The 20,014-nt window shown below is 38.3% G+C and overlaps 1 protein-coding gene and 1 non-coding gene across 2 annotated transcripts in view; one reads left to right on the forward strand and one right to left on the reverse strand.

Moving 5' to 3' along the window:
- The window catches only part of LOC126263238 (synaptic vesicle glycoprotein 2B-like), a 340,497-nt gene that overhangs the window by 66,497 nt on the left and 253,986 nt on the right, over nt 1-20,014 (reverse strand). The gene's annotated exons all lie outside the window — the stretch shown is intronic.
- On the forward strand, nt 12,535-12,609 carry Trnat-ugu (transfer RNA threonine (anticodon UGU)). The gene has a single exon. It is a non-coding gene; the product is annotated as a tRNA-Thr (tRNA).

Here is a 20,014-nt window from a genome sequence, read left to right on the forward strand (position 1 = left end):
TTAAATGCAAGTGGGAAGTAATAAAAATTCTTTCCAATAGTGATTGTCATTTGCCATCAGGAGAGAAATATCAACTAATAACTGATGAAAACCACATAGATAGTAAGAAGTAAAATCTGAAACTAACAGAAAATATTTTAGTTAGGTTTACAGCCAGAATAAAATTAAAGGAAGGAACATGGAGGAAAGATAACAAACATTTCATCACAAAGAGAAGAAATGTTGTTATCATCCTTGTTTGATCTTACAGCCATAGCTGTCAAATGAGACAGATATTGTTTCCCCATATTTAAACCTTTTATTTTATTTTAATTCGAATTCTGTGTTTTAGACAGTGTACAATACCATTTTAATCCATTATAGCACAGTTAACATTTTTTGAACATAACAGGTTATGTAGTATACAACAACAGTTTTTTAAAATTTAAAACATAATTCTAAAATGTTGCGGCATTAGTCTCGGGTAAGACACAACAGCCACCCACAGGATACACTGGCCAGCCACCTACATTAATTTTGCAGTTGGCCACCGCAAAAGTGCTCTGGCATAGTGTTTTGCAACACAGCAATCTGCTGTAGTGGTGGGCTAGATTGCTACATGCTGTAGCGTAAAGCAACATTGCACAGCTGACTACATTAGGGGAACCGATCCCCTGTCACAACACTCCAAGCTTGGCCAGGTATATATGCCCCAGTTCAGCTAGTAACTTCAATCCACTGGTGCCATGCATTTGTCTGGTGCAGCCTCCATGCCAGTCATCAGTTGGATGTGCAGCCAAGCAGCTGCAGCTTCATCAAGCAGCACCATCAACTAGGAAAGCCGTTAACCTAAGAGCTGTCAGCTAGCCCTGATGATTTGAGGCCTCTCATTTGGTGCCACTTTCTGACTGTCCAGCCAGTCTTCAAGAGTTCTGGGATTGACATATGGCTTGTGCTCACCCCTGCCAGCTGACTTGGGCCACAGGCCTATGCTAGTCCAGCAGTAAGCTCACTGTGTCATGCAGCCGACACCTCACCAAGACCACTGTTGCCACCAGCCGTTGTTACACTATCTCAGCATTCCCCTGTCTCAACAAACCCTCTTACTGCCACAATTCACAGTCAGCATCTGGGCCACATCTGTCAACCTACTGTATTAAAAACTGTGGTGTCACCGTGGTCTGATTGATGCTTGCACTTAACATTTGTGACATGTACAAGTGCTACACCATCTCTTCAGTTGTTTTCAATACTCACAATTTCCTTAAACATTGGGTCTCGCATTTGAAGTAGTGTACTGGACCCACTACTTGGTTCTAGTCTGCCATGCTAGTTGTTTTTCTTCGCCTGGCAGTTATGCATGGAGTTGTTAGAGAGGCTGTTCTCCAACTAATGTTACATGTTCTTCAACATCATAAACAACATTTCCAATCAACATCTTGTATAACACCAGATTAGTAACACAACTGCCTGAGTGGATAATGTTCTCTATGTGGCAGATTATCACCCAAGGTCCAAATCAACATCATTTGATATCTCTGCACAGAGAAGAACCTGTTTCTCCCTGTTGTCCATGGCGTTATTCCATGGGCTGAACTTATCTTTGGCATAGTACCAGCATGGAGTAAGCAGCCCCACATCACAGCAGGTGGTGCCGTTTCAACACCCGTGCCACTCCCCAGACATATAGCTCCCATGAATTACTCCATCTCTGCACAGAATTCCCCACACAGTGGGGCTAACTGAAATATTAAGAAATCTTCCAACATATTTTGTCGGCTAAGTTAAATCTTGAGTGTGACACATTGTTTTCAACAAAATAGCCTGTGACACTACATATCCCACCACGGAGGCAATAAGTGTTGGAATTATTCATTTACATTGCCCCTGCATTGCTTCTTGCTTAACTTATGCCTTTTTAATATTTTATTATTGAGACCTAATGTGACACATTATACAGCTCCCATGGATTACTCCATCCCTGCACAGAATTTCTCACATTTCCCACACAGTGGGCTCTCCAGTCTCTTTTTCTAACTGAAACATTAAGAAATCTTCCAACATATTTTGTCAGCTATGTTAAACTTTGTGTATGGCACACTGTTTCCAACAAAATAGCCTGTTCACTACATATTCCACCAAGGAGGCAAAAGATGTTGGAATTATTCATTTACAATGAGCCTCTGCATTGCTTGTTTCTTAACTTATGCATTTTTAATATTTTATTACTGAGACTTAGTGTGACACTGTATACGTCTTTTGATACTACTCACATTATTACATTCTTTCGATAACAAGAGGAAATAGAAACTTCATTATTCCTTCATAGTTTACTTTTACTATTTTTGTGCATCTTTCTTTAATATTTACTTTTCATCTGCCTGCATGAGGAACCATAATCTACACAATTTCAGATCTTGTATGACTTGTTTCATTTACATACCTTTACATCATAATCTATAACTCTTTTGTTATTCTCCTGCAAAAATAATCACTGTGATCCATGCTGCTTTCCCATTTGGAGGATGCTTTTAGAATACTGATCTTAATTTCTTATAAGAACCAATACATTACCTTCACCCTGAGAAGAAGATACATCTTCACTATTCATAACAGCTAATGGGTCAGTGCTCTATATAAAATCTAATCTACTCTCTACAGCAGTAAAGGTCATCTCAACCATGAGTCCACCTTAACTACATGTAGGTCATTTCACCCATGAGTTCATCTAAACTTACAAAACAAAAGTGCTCAAGGGCATCCCTTGTCTAGGTTCACCTTGAATAACCCAGGCCATCTCAGTTATGAGTCCATCTAGGCTATTTATGACCTAATCTCCATATATATATTTCACTGAAATTTGTATTACTCCATGAAACATTTGGTCTGCCTGCATTTTTTACTTTAGCTCACACCCTCCTCCGAAACACTTTCCTTAAATTATTATTATTTTTTATTTAGTATTTCAGTCTTCCTCCCAATAGCCTCACACAGTTCCTCTCCTTTTAGGCATTCTTGTTACCTTCTTAACAATGGGACTTGCTTCACAGTAATTTCATACCACTTTTCTCCTTTTGCTCAATTTGCTGTTCTCTTTGCTTTTAAGATGTTAGTATCTCATTCAGTTCCTTTTAAGGGGCTGAATTACTTTCCTAGTATTCCCCCCCCCCTCCCCCCTCCCATCAACAATGACATAGCTAACATCGGAAGTTACTTCAGTACAATAAGTGCCCTCTTCTTTGTATCTGTTAGTGCATTTGTGTGTATGAATGGGTATTATGTATTCTAGCATCAAGATTCCAAGTCTCAAGTCTTTTATTTCTTCTGTTCACCACCTACCCTATAAAACACGTATAAAATCTACCCCATATATGCACATCGTATAAAATTTAAAAGAAAAAGTTCCCCATACAAAGACGACAAAATTTGGTGTCATATACATCTGTGGAGACATTGTAATGATATTGAACTTTTGTAGGTAGTCCCTATTGATAGAATTCAGTTTCCTTATTCTCCCTTTAATGTAGAATATTATGTGCTACCTAATGACCACAGATAAACAATATATTTATATTTCATTAAAGTTATTCACCATTTTTCATTCAACATACAATTACAGTACTTTTTTTATATACATCTCTTCACTAATTATTTTAAGTAATAATATAGGACAGTATAAGTATAGTGATTTACAGATAATAGAGCAATAAGGGAATGAAGAATCAATGCAGAGAAAAAGGAAAAGAAGTATCACACTGATTAACTGGGCACCTTGTGTACGTCACAATGCACAGGCTACTTAGTACCATGGTCTCCCTGAGGATTCAATGAATTTCTTAATCATTTCTATATTAAACATGCCTTTTCTTTGCTGGTCACTGGATCCATTGGGAACACAGCCTTAGGGTGTGAAATTCCAACTATTTTATAAGGGCCACCATAAATCACAAAAAAATTACTTGTTTTCTTTATTAATCCCGAACTGTAGTTTAGATATACTACCATTTTTATTAAAATTGTGCACCTTGATATTTTCTTGCTTAAGTAAATTGTCTGTCACCATTTCTTGCATACCATTTGGCTGTATTACAGTACCTATAGGCCAATAAAGCAATTTCAAAAGAGGTTCTCCTGCAAAAGGTTTACTTAAAATTTGAGTAGGTGATAACCCTGTAGAAATGTGTGGCAGTTCATTTAAAATTGTTTGAAATTCTGGAATAAACTGAGCCCAAGAAGTTTGCCTGCCAGAGCTGAATGTTTTACATGATCTTCCAATTTCCTTTGAAACATCTTCCACTGAATGAGATAAGTTAAGAGAATGTTAAATCTCATTTGTGATATCTCTGATCAACTATAGTTTTACTTTTCCTCCTAACTAGTTTCCTCCCAAATCCCTAAATCCTCTAGCCATTTTCACTTGTCTTTCACCTGATGATGCACATTCTGGAACTGAAGTCATTGATTTCGCTATTTTTACTAAAGTATTGTTAAATTCTAGAAACTTTTCCTGTACTTCATTCCTCACTAAATCACATTGTTTCCCACTTTCCTTTCTAGCCTCCCATTTATATGGTTTTAAAGAGTTTTGTAAGTCTAAAATTCTATCAATTGTTTCTTTTGCCTCAGTTCTCTGATATGGAATACTAATTTTTTTCCAGTATTTCTAAATTGACCACTGTATTTTCTATGCTAGCAGAACATTGTGTTTTGAGATCATAAATTTTTTTGCTCAATTAATTTGTATTACTGTCCGTTTTTTGCTTAAATCATCTCTTAACTCATTTGTTAATTTAACCCTTTAACATTGGGCACTGAGGGAGAATGGGCAACACTGTGGATGGGAGGCATAGCTGACCACTTGATCCCCCCTGAATGGCTAGTTTGCAGCCACAAGAAGCCGAATTTGTTTTTTCCAGTTACGACCACCATAATTGCTAATATATTAACTATCTTCTAGTTGTTTGTATTTTATGTTGGTGACATTTTATATCTATATTATATTCCCTGTTCACCATTGTAAGCACTCATTTATAATGGGATGTAAATGCAAAGGTTACCCCCCACCCCCCACCCCCAGATGACATTGGCACATTACAAGGATTAAAAAATGCTACTTACACATGCTTCATTATCAGTGTCAGGTAACACATTTTTCATATTGTACAAAACTCTGGATAAGAAATCTCACCACTTGCAAAAATGAACTTTACTTTCTTTTTTTTTTTCATTTGAAACAATCAATAGGTATATTAACACCATTCATGAATCAGCACGGTAGAAACAAACTCAGTTTCTGCAATGATTTTACACACATTGTTTGCATAATTATGTATTATTTGGGAACACAGTTTCTGCTGCTTATGTTGGGTTTCATACCAAAATACAGGCATAATATTTAGATACATGTATCAGTGCCAGGGAATATGTTCTTCACTTCATGATGCATAGCAAAACTGGGAAATTCACAGTGTCTGCTTGCAGGCTTTACAGAAAATTCTTGTCTGCTTTCGTTTGTTATATTTTTTTCCTTACAGACAACATACGTCACATACTTTGGCAGTTGATCTGGAAGATGAAGTCCAGCAGTCAGCCTTTGCAGGATGCCAATTCAGCTGCTATCCCCACTTGTACTCCTTTTGTTGACCTTGTATTTTTTCAGTATTTCGTGAATCAAACCTAACTGAAAATTCACATGTGGCACCTTACCAGATGAATTTTTGTACAGACAAAATGCATTGAACAATGTCATGTCTATTAGGTGGAATAAAATTTTTTGGTACCATTTGGTGCACTTCCTGACACTTTCCACACTTTTCATTACCGTATAGCTCTGATCAACACTTCCCATTGATTTGTTATAAACAACACAAAATGGAAAGTTTCATATGTTTTGCACCTGTTGTGTAGTCATCTCTTGCATATCTGATGAATGAAAAGTTTACAGCACCTAGACATCCCTTCTATCACACCATTTCATTGGCAACATTAGCCTCGAACAGACCTGAATATCAGTTCTCCCTTTTGCAATTTCTCTGCCACTTTGGGCATGACTTACCTGTTGGGCCATACTGCAGCACACACATTAGTTGCCCACTCATACAGCCAACAGAAGAGTGCTGGGCTTGTGTACCAATTATAGCAAAACATTGTATGCTCCTTCTGAAAATATGGCTCAATTAGTGTTGTGATGACATCTCCAGAGACCCTGAAATTCTGTTTTGTGGCATCTATGTCACTTCCACAGTAAAAAATGAATTCCAAAATATAAGTTGTTTGAACATCACAAATCAAAAACATTTTCATTTCAAAACGATTTTACTTTGCTGGGATATATTGTTTTATTTTTAGTCTCCCTTTAGACAAAAGGAGTGATTCATCCATGCAAAGGTTTTCCCATGAACCATGGACCTTGCCGTTGGTGGGGAGGCTTGCGTACCTCAGCGATACAGATGGCCGTACTGTAGGTGCAACCACAACGGAGGGGTATCTGTTGAGAGGCCAGACAAACGTGTGGTTCCTGAAGAGGGGCAGCAGCTTTTTCAGTAGTTGCAGGGGCAACAGTCTGGATGATTGACTGATCTGGCCTTGTAACATTAACCAAAACGGCCTTGCTGTGCTGGTACTGCGAACGGCTGAAAGCAAGGGGAAACTACAGCCGTAATTTTTCCCGAGGACATGCAGCTTTACTGTAGAGAGCTGCATCAAACCAGTCTCAGGACTGAAGACCACAACAACAACAACATAAATGTTTCCTGAAAACAATACGAAAGTGACCCAAAATAGACCGAAATTTGAACAAGTAGTCTGTTGTGTTTACAGTATTATAACTGAAGTGTAAAAATCGTACGATAGTCAAATATCTATCTTGTGAAAGAAATAATGAAAAAATCAGAGTTTCCACTAGTGGATGTTCTGACCAGTACTCCAGTAAAGACAATCTTTGTACGCTTATCAAAATTTGACACATAGATACAAAAATAAAGAATTCATTTGGTGTCATGTCCATCCACTCTTTCTTTGTTCTGTCTGTCAGGTGTCCAGAAGGTCGAATAAATATCTACATGCCTTGTGACATGTGTGAGAGACAATTTCTTCACTTACAAACAGGGAAAACAAGTTAGAGAAACTTATTATATCAACTATGCTTTTCAGTTCAGAATCTGTGGAAAAAACTGGTGTTTTTGTGGTGTTAGATTATTACTTGTCCATACAAGTTTCTGTTTTATATGCAAAGGCGTGGTTCCTTCTTCATTGTTCTTCTTGCCTTCTCATGAGTCATCAGATATTCCTGGGTCTGCTACTGTTGAATGGCCAGAAAACACCTGATGTACGTGAAGGCATCAGTATATCTGAAGCCACTGAATGGCCTGCAGAAGGTGATTGTTGTGCCAAAGCATGGTACTGAATCATTGTCAGATTCATTTTCACTTCTAATCTCAAAATCGCTGTCTAATAGCAATTTCAAGGCTTCTTCAGCTGAGTAAAAAATTTTGCTCATATTCAAACTAAAAAGTTACACAAAATGAAACACCTACAGTGAAGAAAAGAGGCAATCAGATTGTATATACCGACAACAAAAGTTTTTCCACTCACACCGCCCTGCTAACTGAATGCCCAAAATCATTAGCTGGTGACACAATGCAAGGTGAATTCCTGTGACATTAATACTCCAGTAAGCCCACTAGATAGTGCTAGGGACATTCTTTCAATATCACTTTAACTCAGAAAAACAGTAAACATGCAGAGCAGGCTGGAATGAAGATTTTTGGCATTTTGACAGCTCACTGGATTTGTGGGCTGGACCATGACAGTCATGAGATGTCTAGCACTGGCACCATGAAGGGAAGTCTCATGGCATAGATTTCCCAAGTAATCAAAGCAGGGATGGCTGCTTGTAAACAGCAAGCTGCTTGGTCAGCTGCTCTCACTTTGTTGTTTTCGGCAATTCCTGTTTCACGAACCACCATCTTCACTCTTCTTTATATTTTACTAATAACTCACCACAATCATTGGCTTTTACTTTTCTGACTACTAATAAATAGCTCTTCTTGAGTTCACTCCACCAAAATAGAAAATTTTTTGAATACAAAGTAGTTGATGTTTGTTGTCACAGGCAACCAACCTAACTTCTTAGCAAAATCTTCACAAGTTATCCAATTTTTATTTTTATTTTGTAGTAACTACTCTCTTTCAACTGCTCTACTATTATTCACATCTGCCATAGGACACCAAATGTTGTGTTGCAGAAGTTTCATTTTTGCTTGTACTTACATTTGTAGCACAAGGAAGTGTGTACACCATCTTGTCTGGTGTTCTGAATACTCATAATTTCCATAAGTGGTCCCTATTTGCAGGAGTAGACTGGATCTGCTACTCAGTTCTGGTCTGCCATGCTAATCAATCTTCTTCACCTGGCAATTATGTGTGGAGCTTTACAACTGTTGGAACAGACAATGTTCTTCTCTATGCGACAAATAGTCACCCAAGGTCCAAATCAATACCATTTGGTATCTCTGCACAGAGAAGAAGCTGACTGAGCATTATCATCCGCAGAACTATTCCATGGGCTGAGCTCATCTGTGGTGCAGGACCAGCATCGAGTAAGTGGCCCCACATTACAGCAGGTGACAATGTTCCAACACCCACACCACTCCCGAGACATGCAGCTTCCATGGATTACTCTATCTCTATACAGAATTTCCCACATTTCCTCCCATACAGTGTGCTGTGCAGACTTTTTGTCTAGTTTACACATTAAGAAACTGTCTGACATATTTTGTCAGCTAAGGTAAACCTTGGGTGTGACATGCTACTTCCTACCAAATGGCCTGCGACACTAAAAATGTTGAATAATAAAGAATGTTTCATTGAGCTAGAATTCTTGACTCAGCTCTCACTGAGTTACTGGAAATCCCAACACCACAGCCTTCTACACATGCTATTCTGGGGGTAGGAGTGGCCATCCTGCAGCACTGGTGTCACTGTAGTGATCAATACAAACATGACATCATTACAACAGTTTGTCGCTAAAGTCATCTTTTTAAGTAGTGTACAGTACAAGGCAGTCAGTCTTTTAGCTACAAGAGAAATTTGGAGTTAAGCACTGTAGTCCATACTGATATGGCTTCTTTAACTTTGGACTTACTCACTGCCAAAGGAGAGTCAAGTGTGCTGGTGACATCTTTTCAAATGTGAGTTATATGACCGATAACTTCATTTTCATATCTCAGTCTTTGTCTTTACATGTAGGTGTACTTTGTTGAAAAGTGCAATACCTATCCACGAATTCCGTTGAATGAACAAAGGTACAGCCATAAGAACAAAGGTCACAAGTCTGGGAAAGAACTAAGTATTATATTCAGCATCTCTTCATGTTGCAGATAGAGCACAAAATGTTGATGATCATGTTAGCAGACCTAATACAAAGCGCCAGTACAGACCCTTTAAATGGACATGTGGTGCAGCTTGCAGTTGAAGACTTAATACATAATACATGTGACCCGCTAGAAGAAAGAGAAATAGCCTGCAGATGGAATATAATTGCCAGGACCACAAAGTGATAAAGATCAGGCAAAGACAGCAGATATATGGGAAGCAGCACCTCTTGTAATAACTCAAGATCCCAGGAAGCATCCAGTAATGATGATGAGACATAACAATGAGCTAATCAAATGTTAACATTCAATTGAACACCAGAGAAGACATTAACTTATTCTTGTTTGCTAGCAACTTTTGTTACTAAACATACTGCAGCATGAAACAAAATACAACTGCAAAATTCCTTTTATAATTATTATTTTATTTATAACAGTGACTGAGTTAATATTTTCATTTACTCATTTCACAATTCTTATTCTACTTTATTAAGAAAATTCTAAATTTATTCATCTGTTTATCCAAAAGATCAGACAGATCTGTCAAACTCTCAACCATTTACAGTTGTTGGAGAGACACAGATTTGCAGACAAAATATCTAATTAACAGACAACTTCAATACACATGTTAACACCACCAAAGGCCAAAAAGTAGTTCGGATGATCCAAGCATGACCTTGGAGCCCTGATGACAGGCGTTGTTTGTTTCAATAAGTGCCACAGTGCTACAATCTGCAGTTGGTTGCAACCAGTTCCCTCCATAGGTGCAATAACAGCCTCTTCAACATGTTGAATTAGGCCACTCTTCAACATGATGAATGAGGCCACCAGAAATACATACTGAGCATCCCTTCCTATTTCTTGTTGCCATTTCAGTAAGGAGTATCATTATTCGCTTTACATTTGAACTGCTGACAGATGAGGGGCTCACGTTGAAAACACATTTTGGACAAGAATGACTTATGCAGCATATGATGTAGTATTCACATTCTGAGTTAAATGCATGAATTAGTTTTCAAAAATCTCTACATATGACAGAATAATACAGTTTGTTCTTTCCTCATAACCATATGTGTGACAAAATGGCTTCTAGGAGGAAGGTTGAGTTTAGAGGGAAGATGAAGGTGAAAAGTATTGCTATGTTAGAATAGCTATTAAATAATGATCATAAGTTTGATGACTCTGATAAAGATCCAGATTACCAAGAGGCAGAAAATCCAATTGACGAATGCAGCAGAAATGAATAAAATGAGGTAAGAAGTGTTACTAACCTCAAATTTGCTTTTGCATGTACACAATGGTATTTACTGTAGCTAACTGTCTAGTCACATAAATGCAGCCACTGTCAAAAGCCTCAGTAACCACCTTTCACAGTGCGGACCTCTGTGAGACATGCAGGAACAGAGTCAGCGGTGTTCTGGAAGCTAATGACTGGAAGGGAGCCATGCTGACTCCAATGCTATGGCCAGCTGCACTGGGTTTCTTGATTTGGGATCCAAGATGTGAACAGCCTGATCAAGGTGGTCACACACATTCTCAAATGGGTTTAAATCTAGGAAGTTTTTTGGCCAGGGGAATATGGGAAACTCATCCTGATGGCTCTTCAAACCATATTGCATTGTCCTGCTGGTAGATGACAATCATGCTGAGGAAATACAAACTACATGTAGGGGTGGGTGTGGTCACCAAGGATAGATACATACTTGTGTTGATCTATTGTATCTTTCAGAAGGATGAGATCACTCAGGGAATGACACAGTAACATTATCCAGACCACAGTACTCTCTCCTCCAGCATGGACACTTCTGACAACCATTGCTGGGTGTTTTCTTTCAGATGTTTCACAACATACATGCAAACAGCCACTTTTCACCTGAAAAGGCCACCTGTCACTGAGTTGATGTCCAGTTGCAGTATTGGTGTGCTAATCGCAACCTCCATTGCTGATTAATAGAAGTCAGCATGGGTGCACAAACCAGGTGCTGCGGAGGTCCACACTTAGTGACGGTCAGAGAATGTTTGTCAAGGAAACATTGTTGGTAGCCCCTTGATTCATCTGGGTGGTCATTTGCTCAACAGTTGCACATGTACTTCCATGTACACATCTCCACAGCTGTCATTTACCCCTGTCGTCTACAGCCCATGGTATACCACAGTTGCTTTAATGCCAGTTTTGGGTAGTGCCATTATGCCAAATTGAGCCATGGCAGAATGTGAACAGTTTACAAACTTAGCCATTTCAGAAATGCTTTCACCCTTGGCCCAAAAGCCAATGGCCATGTCCTTTTCAACATCAGATAAATTGCTCCGTTTCTGCATTACAGCAATGACTGAACTATATATGACGGTAGTATCTGTTCCCGAAAGAGCAGTTACCGTGGATGACCATGCAGCTTTACTAGAAATGAAATGATAATTAAATGGACACCCTAGCTGCAAACAGGCATTGATGTACTTCATTGGGGACATGTTGAAAATGTGTGCCCCGACCGGGACTCGAACCCAGGATCTCCTGCTTACATGGCAGACGCTCTATCCATCTGAGCCACCGCGGGCACAGAGGATAGTGCGTCTGCAGGGACTTATCCCTTGCACGCTCCCCATGAGATCCACATTCCCAACATGTCCACACCACTACATTCATAGTGCGCCTAATAGATGTTTGCCCATCATACTCATTACTCGTGGCAGATTAATCTACCAAGTCCCGTACGAGTTTGGGCATAGCGTGTGCGTTCGCACAAGAAGGTGGCTCAGATGGATAGAGCGTCTGCCATGTAAGCAGGAGATCCCGGGTTCGAGTCCCGGTCGGGGCACACATTTTCAACATGTCCCCAATGAAGTACATCAACACCTGTTTGCAGCTAGGGTGTCCATTTAATTATCATTTCATTTCTAGTAAAGCTGCATGGTCATCCACGGTAACTGCTCTTTCGGGAACAGATACTACCATCATATATAGTTAAAATATGGCTTCCCGGCCATTGACCTTCTTGTGCGAACGCACTCGCTATGCCCGAACTCGTACGGGATTTGGTAGATTAATCTGCCACGAGTAATGAGTATGATGGGCAAACATCTATTAGGCGCACTACGAATGTAGTGGTGTGGACATGTTCGGAATGTGGATCTCATGGGGAGTGTGCAAGGGATAAGTCCCTGCAGACGCACTATCCTCTGTGCCCGCGGTGGCTCAGATGGATAGAGCGTCTGCCATGTAAGCAGGAGATCCCGGGTTCGAGTCCCGGTCGGGGCACACATTTCCAACATGTCCCCAATGAAGTACATCAATGCCTGTTTGCAGCTAGGGTGTCCATTTAATTATCATTTAATGACTGAACTGTTTTTTGCGTCCCCTCAACATGCTTTATATACTCTCCACTGCTAATACTGCCACTGCAATCTATGAGTAGTTATTGCACACTGACATCAAACATAGGCAGTGGTCACATTAATGTGACTGGAACAGGTACATGTTATGGATAATTGCAGATGTATATGCTGTAGTTACCACATTATACACATTAGGGATTAATGCAGAGAAATATAATTGAATGATATGTACTTTAATATTCTCCTTCTCATATGTTTCTGTGTATATTATGTTTTAAAGAATTTAATTTGCATTTCTAGTTACTATAAAGTATCTAAGAAGAAAGGGAATAGTGGTAAGAGATGGGAACCTGGTCCTAACAGTAACTGCAGGAAAAAGTGTTTTCATGGCTACAAACAAGTAACCAAAACAAAGGGAAAAACAATGAAAACTGACAGTCCACCACGATGGAGTACAAATATAAGATACTGTATGATGTCATCTGGCGAAAAACACATTGAATATTCATGGACTACAAAAAAGTGTTTTTTTTAGTACTTAATATCCAGAGTAAAAGAAGACTGTTAAACTCCCTCAGTAAATGGAAGGGGAAAATAACAGCATCATCCAGAAGAGTATTCAAGAGCAGATACTGAATTTTTCAATACTTTCATAGACAGACTGCCAGCAAATACCAACCATTACAAAAGAATTGACAGTGCAGACAGGAAATTCATGACTGCAGAAATCACCTGTATCCACCAATACATTTCGATGGATTTTTTAATGAGAGTACAACATATCCTTCAAAAATCCTAAATCAGACCTCTCTGCATTTTTCATTGCCTTAATATAAAAACAGATGAGGCAAAAAAGGAGAAAGATCAAAACTCACCAAAATCCTTATCTTATTGACTTGACTTATACCAGCACAAATCAAAAGCTGGGCAGGATGCTATTATGCTTGACGCAGAAGAGTCATAGAAAAATGAAGGCCTTTACCTCATTAAGTTTGATTTGCTGCACGCTCTATCTACCTACCAAGTTCCAACTGGTTCTGCTTTCCACAAAAAGAAACTCTTCTGTTACAAACTCAGCATCCATTCTTGTTCAGAAAAACAAGGATATTTCTATGTGTCAGAAGAAGGAACTTCTGGCAGACAAGCTGATGAAACTGGCAATTGTTTACTGATGCACCTTGAGTGACATAACAATCAGGGAGAGAAGTAAATAGCCATACCTGACAACTGCTGAGCCAAAACAAGAACTAGGCCATTAATGAGTATGGTTGAAACTTACAGCAGATGGTAGATTTAAAACTGTCTCACACATATATCCATAAGTGGAACATTCAATGTTGCCTTCTGATCACAATTTTGGTGTCATTGAGAATATTGTATGGAATCATTGGCAACATATATTCTCACTTAAGGAATGGGAAGAGGTCTTGAAAAAGTGTCAGAAGATGAAATCTATGACTGTTTACCATATGACCACAGACGATTTTGTGAAGATTTTAAACTTGCAGGAAAACTTCAAGCAAGCTTGCACAACATGCTCTATGAAAAGTCTGGCATTAGAAATGTTGTGAAGATGGAGTTCTCAAGTCAGGAACCTAAAAATCTGAAAGTATGTGATTCATAAAATGATAAAATGGGTCCTATATCACTAAGACAAAGAGGTCACCCAGAGCAGTTCATCAAAGGCTTCAAACTCTCTCTTCTAATTCTACGCAGAGGTCCATGATCCATGGAAACAACCAAACTGAATGCTGTTCTTTCTTTGCTACTAGGTTTTTCATGACAGTCCTTGCATAAAAAGTTTTTGGATTAATTACCACATCAAATTTGGATAAAATTCCAAGCTTTTGATGACTGCCCCCATCATCATAATCAGGAGCTACAACTGATTGTTGTGAAATGGCAAGGCTTGCAGTTTCATACCCACAGGATGGCATCTGATTAGCTGTAAAACACCCTAGTGTCAACTTTGAAATGGTGGGTACTGAGGTGATGTCGTCTAAGTCCACAGATTTTGTTTGCACTGTCTATCCTACATTGCTTGCAGCACCATCCTTCACGTCAGGCAATAAACCATGAGAAGTTTCCTCTGTGCTTTTTCTTTGTCAAGTACACACTTCTATGCACTGCTAAGTGCATAGCCTATGTCTCTATTCAAGTTGGTTTCACAAAGTCAAATTCCACGGCCTCCCTGATCACAGAATCCCCATATGTCAAAGTGTGAGCAAGTATTTTCATTTGTTCAAACAAAATCTTGTGCTTATTTAACAGGCTGTGCTCTGCTACTCCTGATTTATCCAAATACCTGTATTTGAGGTGATCTGATGCTCAACAAGTGACGGGCAACAGTCTGTATAGACTGGCTCATATAACTTTTACCACACTCGCATGGAATGTTATAAATACCTGACACTCTCACACCGAGATTATCCTTTACTGCTCACAAGATTTATTTAATTTTTCCTGGCAGCTGGGAGACTGGTCTGATTCCTTGCCTGGGAGACTGGTCTGATTCCTTGCCTGTTTCAGACTGTACATATCTCGCTAGTTGTTACATCACACAATGGAAGCCATGCTATGTGTTAGTCCTGTTGGCTTGTTTGAATGGCATCACGTCTTTGTTTCCTTGACAGCACTGATCTAATATCCTGGACAAATACCTGTTGCTCCTGTACACCATCATCAGAGGATTAATCTAAGAGCCAATGTGAGGCCCTTCTCTGAAATAGTCCTGACTGTTTATCCTAAGGTGTTCAGCATAGGTCTCTTCCGAGCTGGTTGGTGCAAGCAATGCCCAAAGAGATAAAGATCTGAATGCATCAGTTTCCTGTACTCAGAATGGCTGAGTTGTACATCTCATTTCCAACCAACCAACACATCTAAGAAAGGTAACTTACTGTCCTTCTCCATCTCCACCGTAAATCTTATGTTGGGATGTTAATCATTCAAATTATCAAAGGACTGCTGCAGCATCTCTCTGCCATGTGGCCAGATTAAAAATGTATTATCAGCATATCTGAAGATGGAGGAAAGCCAGAAGGGAGTACTGTTCAACACTTGTTCTTCAAAATCCCCCATGAAAAAGTTAGCTATGGCTGGTGACAGTGGTAAACCCATGGCTGTTCCATCAGTCATTTCATAATAATTTCCTCCATGCAAGAAGTAAGTGGACATCAAAGTGTGCCAAAATAATTTCAAAACTTCAGGGGAAAAATGAGCAGCCAATAGTTTTAATGTGTCTTCCACCAGTACCTTCATAAACAGAGAAACCACATCAAGGCTTATTATCGCTTCATTCACCCCTATCATCATCTGTTTTATGGTATCAAAAAATGTTTGTGAGTTTTTCATTTGATATCTGCAATGGCTGACTATCAGTGCCAATAATTTAATTACGTACTTTGCCTGGCTGTGTGCAGAAGAGCCGATGGCACGAATAATTGGTCTCAATGGAATGCCAGCTTTATGTATCTTAGGCAGGGTGGCACAGGTGCTCTTAGCCTTAAATTCTTCACAGGTTCATCAGAGAAACCAGACTTCTTTAACAGCTCTCCTGTTTTTATTCTAAATGCCAACGTGGGATCTTATCTGAGAATACAGTATGTGCATTCTCCCAATATCAGACCCATCTTTATGATAATTTGTAGCAATGAAGATAAGCATAGTATTCCTCTTTTCAGTTGATAAGACAACCAACTCTTCATCCTTCTCCAACAATCTCAGTCCATGTTTCTCCATTCTGCAATTATTTGACTTAGGAGGCTTAGCTATCTCCAAAATCTAGTTATTAGCAAACTTCACCTCATCTGATGCTTCTTCAGGAAAATGCTGAACCAATATTCTACTCCACTGATAATCTCCGTCAATGATAGCTTATGTGGAGCTAGAGCAAATTTCAGTCCTTTGCTGAGAACTGAGATGGTGCCTTCTTCAAGTTTCATGTTGGCAAAGTTGACAACAGCGCAATGAAAGCCACTTGGCCTGGCAGTTCCTAGTTCACGGTTAAGGTGCTCAAATTTATCAGCCTGTTTCCCCATTGTCTTGCTTAAATTAGCTCGTTGATTTGCAGCCAAAGTCATGTCCAACCATTCCCAGTCCCATGGTGAGGATAAAGATGGCGATGGAGGCAGTCATTGAAAGCTTGGAATTCCATCCAAATTTGATGCGGCAAACTAAGAACATTTTATGCACGTTCTGTCTCATTTCCATTACACACCAGAAGCTCATCATGGTTATTACAAGGCATTTCATGTAGATGAGAAATCCAAATAAAACAATGAGAACAGTGAAAGTGAAATCTGAATGCTGGTATTAGTGTTTACAAGTCTTAATCTTAGTAAATTTAATTACATTATTTTGCCTCATTAATTTCTTTTTCTAATTAAAGAAATTATTTCCATTTTGTGGCCTTTCCAGTGCATTCTTTAATGTTCAAATATTTAATAAAAATATCAAGAAACACTGGGACACTTTAAATGAATAATTATATTTTTATAAAGCTTTGTATCTAATAACTTCAAAACACTAAAGCGTCACTTAGCATGTTTTACACTCAGGTCCCTCACTTGACAGACACATTACCCTTTTGCATTTGCCTCATATTGACACAGGCAACAGCAGGTTTCCCAACAGGTGAGATGAGTCTCACTGGTTCAGTTTCTGTTTCAATGGAAGACAGCAGTTTGAACTTGTAGGTTAAGGGGATCAGTGTAACAGCCTGTGTTCTCTCTGGTCCCTGTCTCCCATGTACAGGCCACCTAACCCTATCACTGACAAGCCACTCACAGTCTAGTGAGCGAGCAGTGATAGATCCCATACTTCCTGTGGAAGAGACAGGATCCACTGGAGAGGATAATACTTGAAGTATCTTTGGCACATGGCTCTTGGGAGGTCTCTCAACACACCCATTTGCAGCAGCTTACAATCATTTGCCAGTAGTCAGAGTGACATCTAGTTGATTACAACATCAACAAAGTCATCCTGTGTCTGAAAACGGCATTCACAGTGGGGCTACATTGTGACTGGTGCAATATTTTACAACAGTGAACAAATAACTTAAAAATAAACCTGTTGATTCTCTTTCAATATCTGTATCTGTTAAGGAAAATGTGTTAGTAATTCCCTTTAAGAACTGAAACAGTTTGTGTGCAGAATGAGATTTATCCAAGAGAAAAAGGCAATATAAGTAATTAGGATAAAAATTACTAGTTTCTGAAACATTTCGTCAGTAACAAACTTGTCAATTTATGAAAATGCAAAGAATATACACATCCTGGTGAATGGAAAAACTAAAAGTAACACAATGTGTTAGGAATGTTTACAGTAACTAAATTGCAAACACCAATTTACTATGAGATAGGTTATACACAATATTCATAACTGCTGAAAATTCTCAAAAAAGTATGTTTATTTACATCAATATACACTGAAATTTGGGGTGAACCAGTCCTTAAACAAGGATACCACTCCTCAAATTGTATAAAGCACAAATATTGATTACACCTGATACTGTGGCATATAATGTGTGAAAAAATACAATACATCATGAATCATGAATGAGTTTCTGAAACATTTCGTCAGTAACAAACTTGTCAATTTATGAAAATGCAAAGAATATACACATCCTGGTGAATGGAAAAACTAAAAATAATACAATGTGTTAGGAATGTTTACAGTAACTAAATTGCAAACACCAATTTACTATGAGATAGGTTATACACAATATTCATAACTGCTGAAAATTCTCAAAAAAGTATGTTTATTTATATTAACAGAATCTTCCCTCGGTTCTTGGTAGAACAACATTATAATAATAAATGAAAAGCACCAGTTTGCTTTTGTTCTACAATATTATTTTTATTGCTAACCGGTTTTCAGCTTACAAGGCCATCTTCAGACTTGTCTGAAGATGGCCTTGTAAGCCGAAAACCGGTTAGCATTTTTGTTCTACAATATTATTTTTATTGCTAACCGGTTTTCGGCTTACAAGGCCATCTTCAGACTTGTCTGAAGATGGCCTTGTAAGCCGAAAACCGGTTAGCATTTTTGTTCTACAATATTATTTTTATTTCTAACCGGTTTTCGGCTTACAAGGCCATCTTCAGACTTGTCTGAAGATGGCCTTGTAAGCCGAAAACCGGTTAGCAATAAAAATAATATTGTAGAACAAAAGCAAACTGGTGCTTTTCATTTATTATTATTATGTTTATTTACATCGATATACACTGAAATTTGGGGTGAACCAGTCCTTAAACAAGGATACCACTCCTCAAATTGTATAAAGCACAAATATTGATTACACCTGATACTGTGGCATATAATGTGTGAAAAAATACAATATATCATGAATCATGAATGAGTTTTTTACAACCAACAAGAAAAACCCATTTAAGGTTTACACTCTTGGTTTACAAAAGTTCTCAAAAATATAAGTTTATTTACAAAGATGTGTCCCAAAATATGTGATAAAATTATGGAAGGACTTTTTTTGAGAGTGCACATTGTTGCCAAAAGTTGCTCAAATGCAAAAAAAAAGTTTACAATTGACAACACAGTATGAGCTTTTCACAGCTTTTGCTAATGTTTGAAAATGCACAACATATCATGATACTCGTGAGTATTGACACAATCAATTAAAGATTATTCAGAAATGACATAAACAGTAAAATCTTAGAATATATAATTTTGAATTGGACCTATCTGGCACATACAGTCTCACACAAAGGAAAATTCAGAAGTCAGCTTGTATATTAAATAAATGTGTGAATTACATGGATGTTTTTGCTTCTATACTGGCTTGCCAGTGATAACTACTGAGTGTCAGATTTAAAATATCAAAAATTGTGGAACACCAATGAATCATACCTTCTGCTTGGGACAGTCAACAATAACCATAGAATAAGTTATAAATTGATATGATATGAAACACCTCATGGCTACTTCAGCCTTAGTAGATTCATGGATAAAAGTATGTCTTCTCTTGCTTTTTCATCCACTGCTACAATACTCTGTGAGGCACTTTAGTGGTAGCAACTGTATTGCTTTCATTAATTACTCGAAACTGTGATCTGTCTCTTGACACATATCCCCGTGTATTGTTTTTGTGAGTAGTGATACAATTTGTATTCTTTATGTGGCAGTCATATGTGCCATATTCTTAGGTTTATCTTACTCATTATTCGGCAGTTTTCAAATTAAAATATATATCTTACATCTGGTAAAAAAAAAAAAAAAAAATTCACTTTTGCAGTCATGTAACCCGGGCCTACAACCAGTTCTGGATTTGCAGACATGACATTTAATCATAAAATCACTCTACTAAAAATATT

Source organism: Schistocerca nitens, chromosome 6 (genome assembly GCF_023898315.1).
Source record: "Schistocerca nitens isolate TAMUIC-IGC-003100 chromosome 6, iqSchNite1.1, whole genome shotgun sequence".
Classification (NCBI taxonomy): domain Eukaryota; kingdom Metazoa; phylum Arthropoda; class Insecta; order Orthoptera; family Acrididae; genus Schistocerca; species Schistocerca nitens.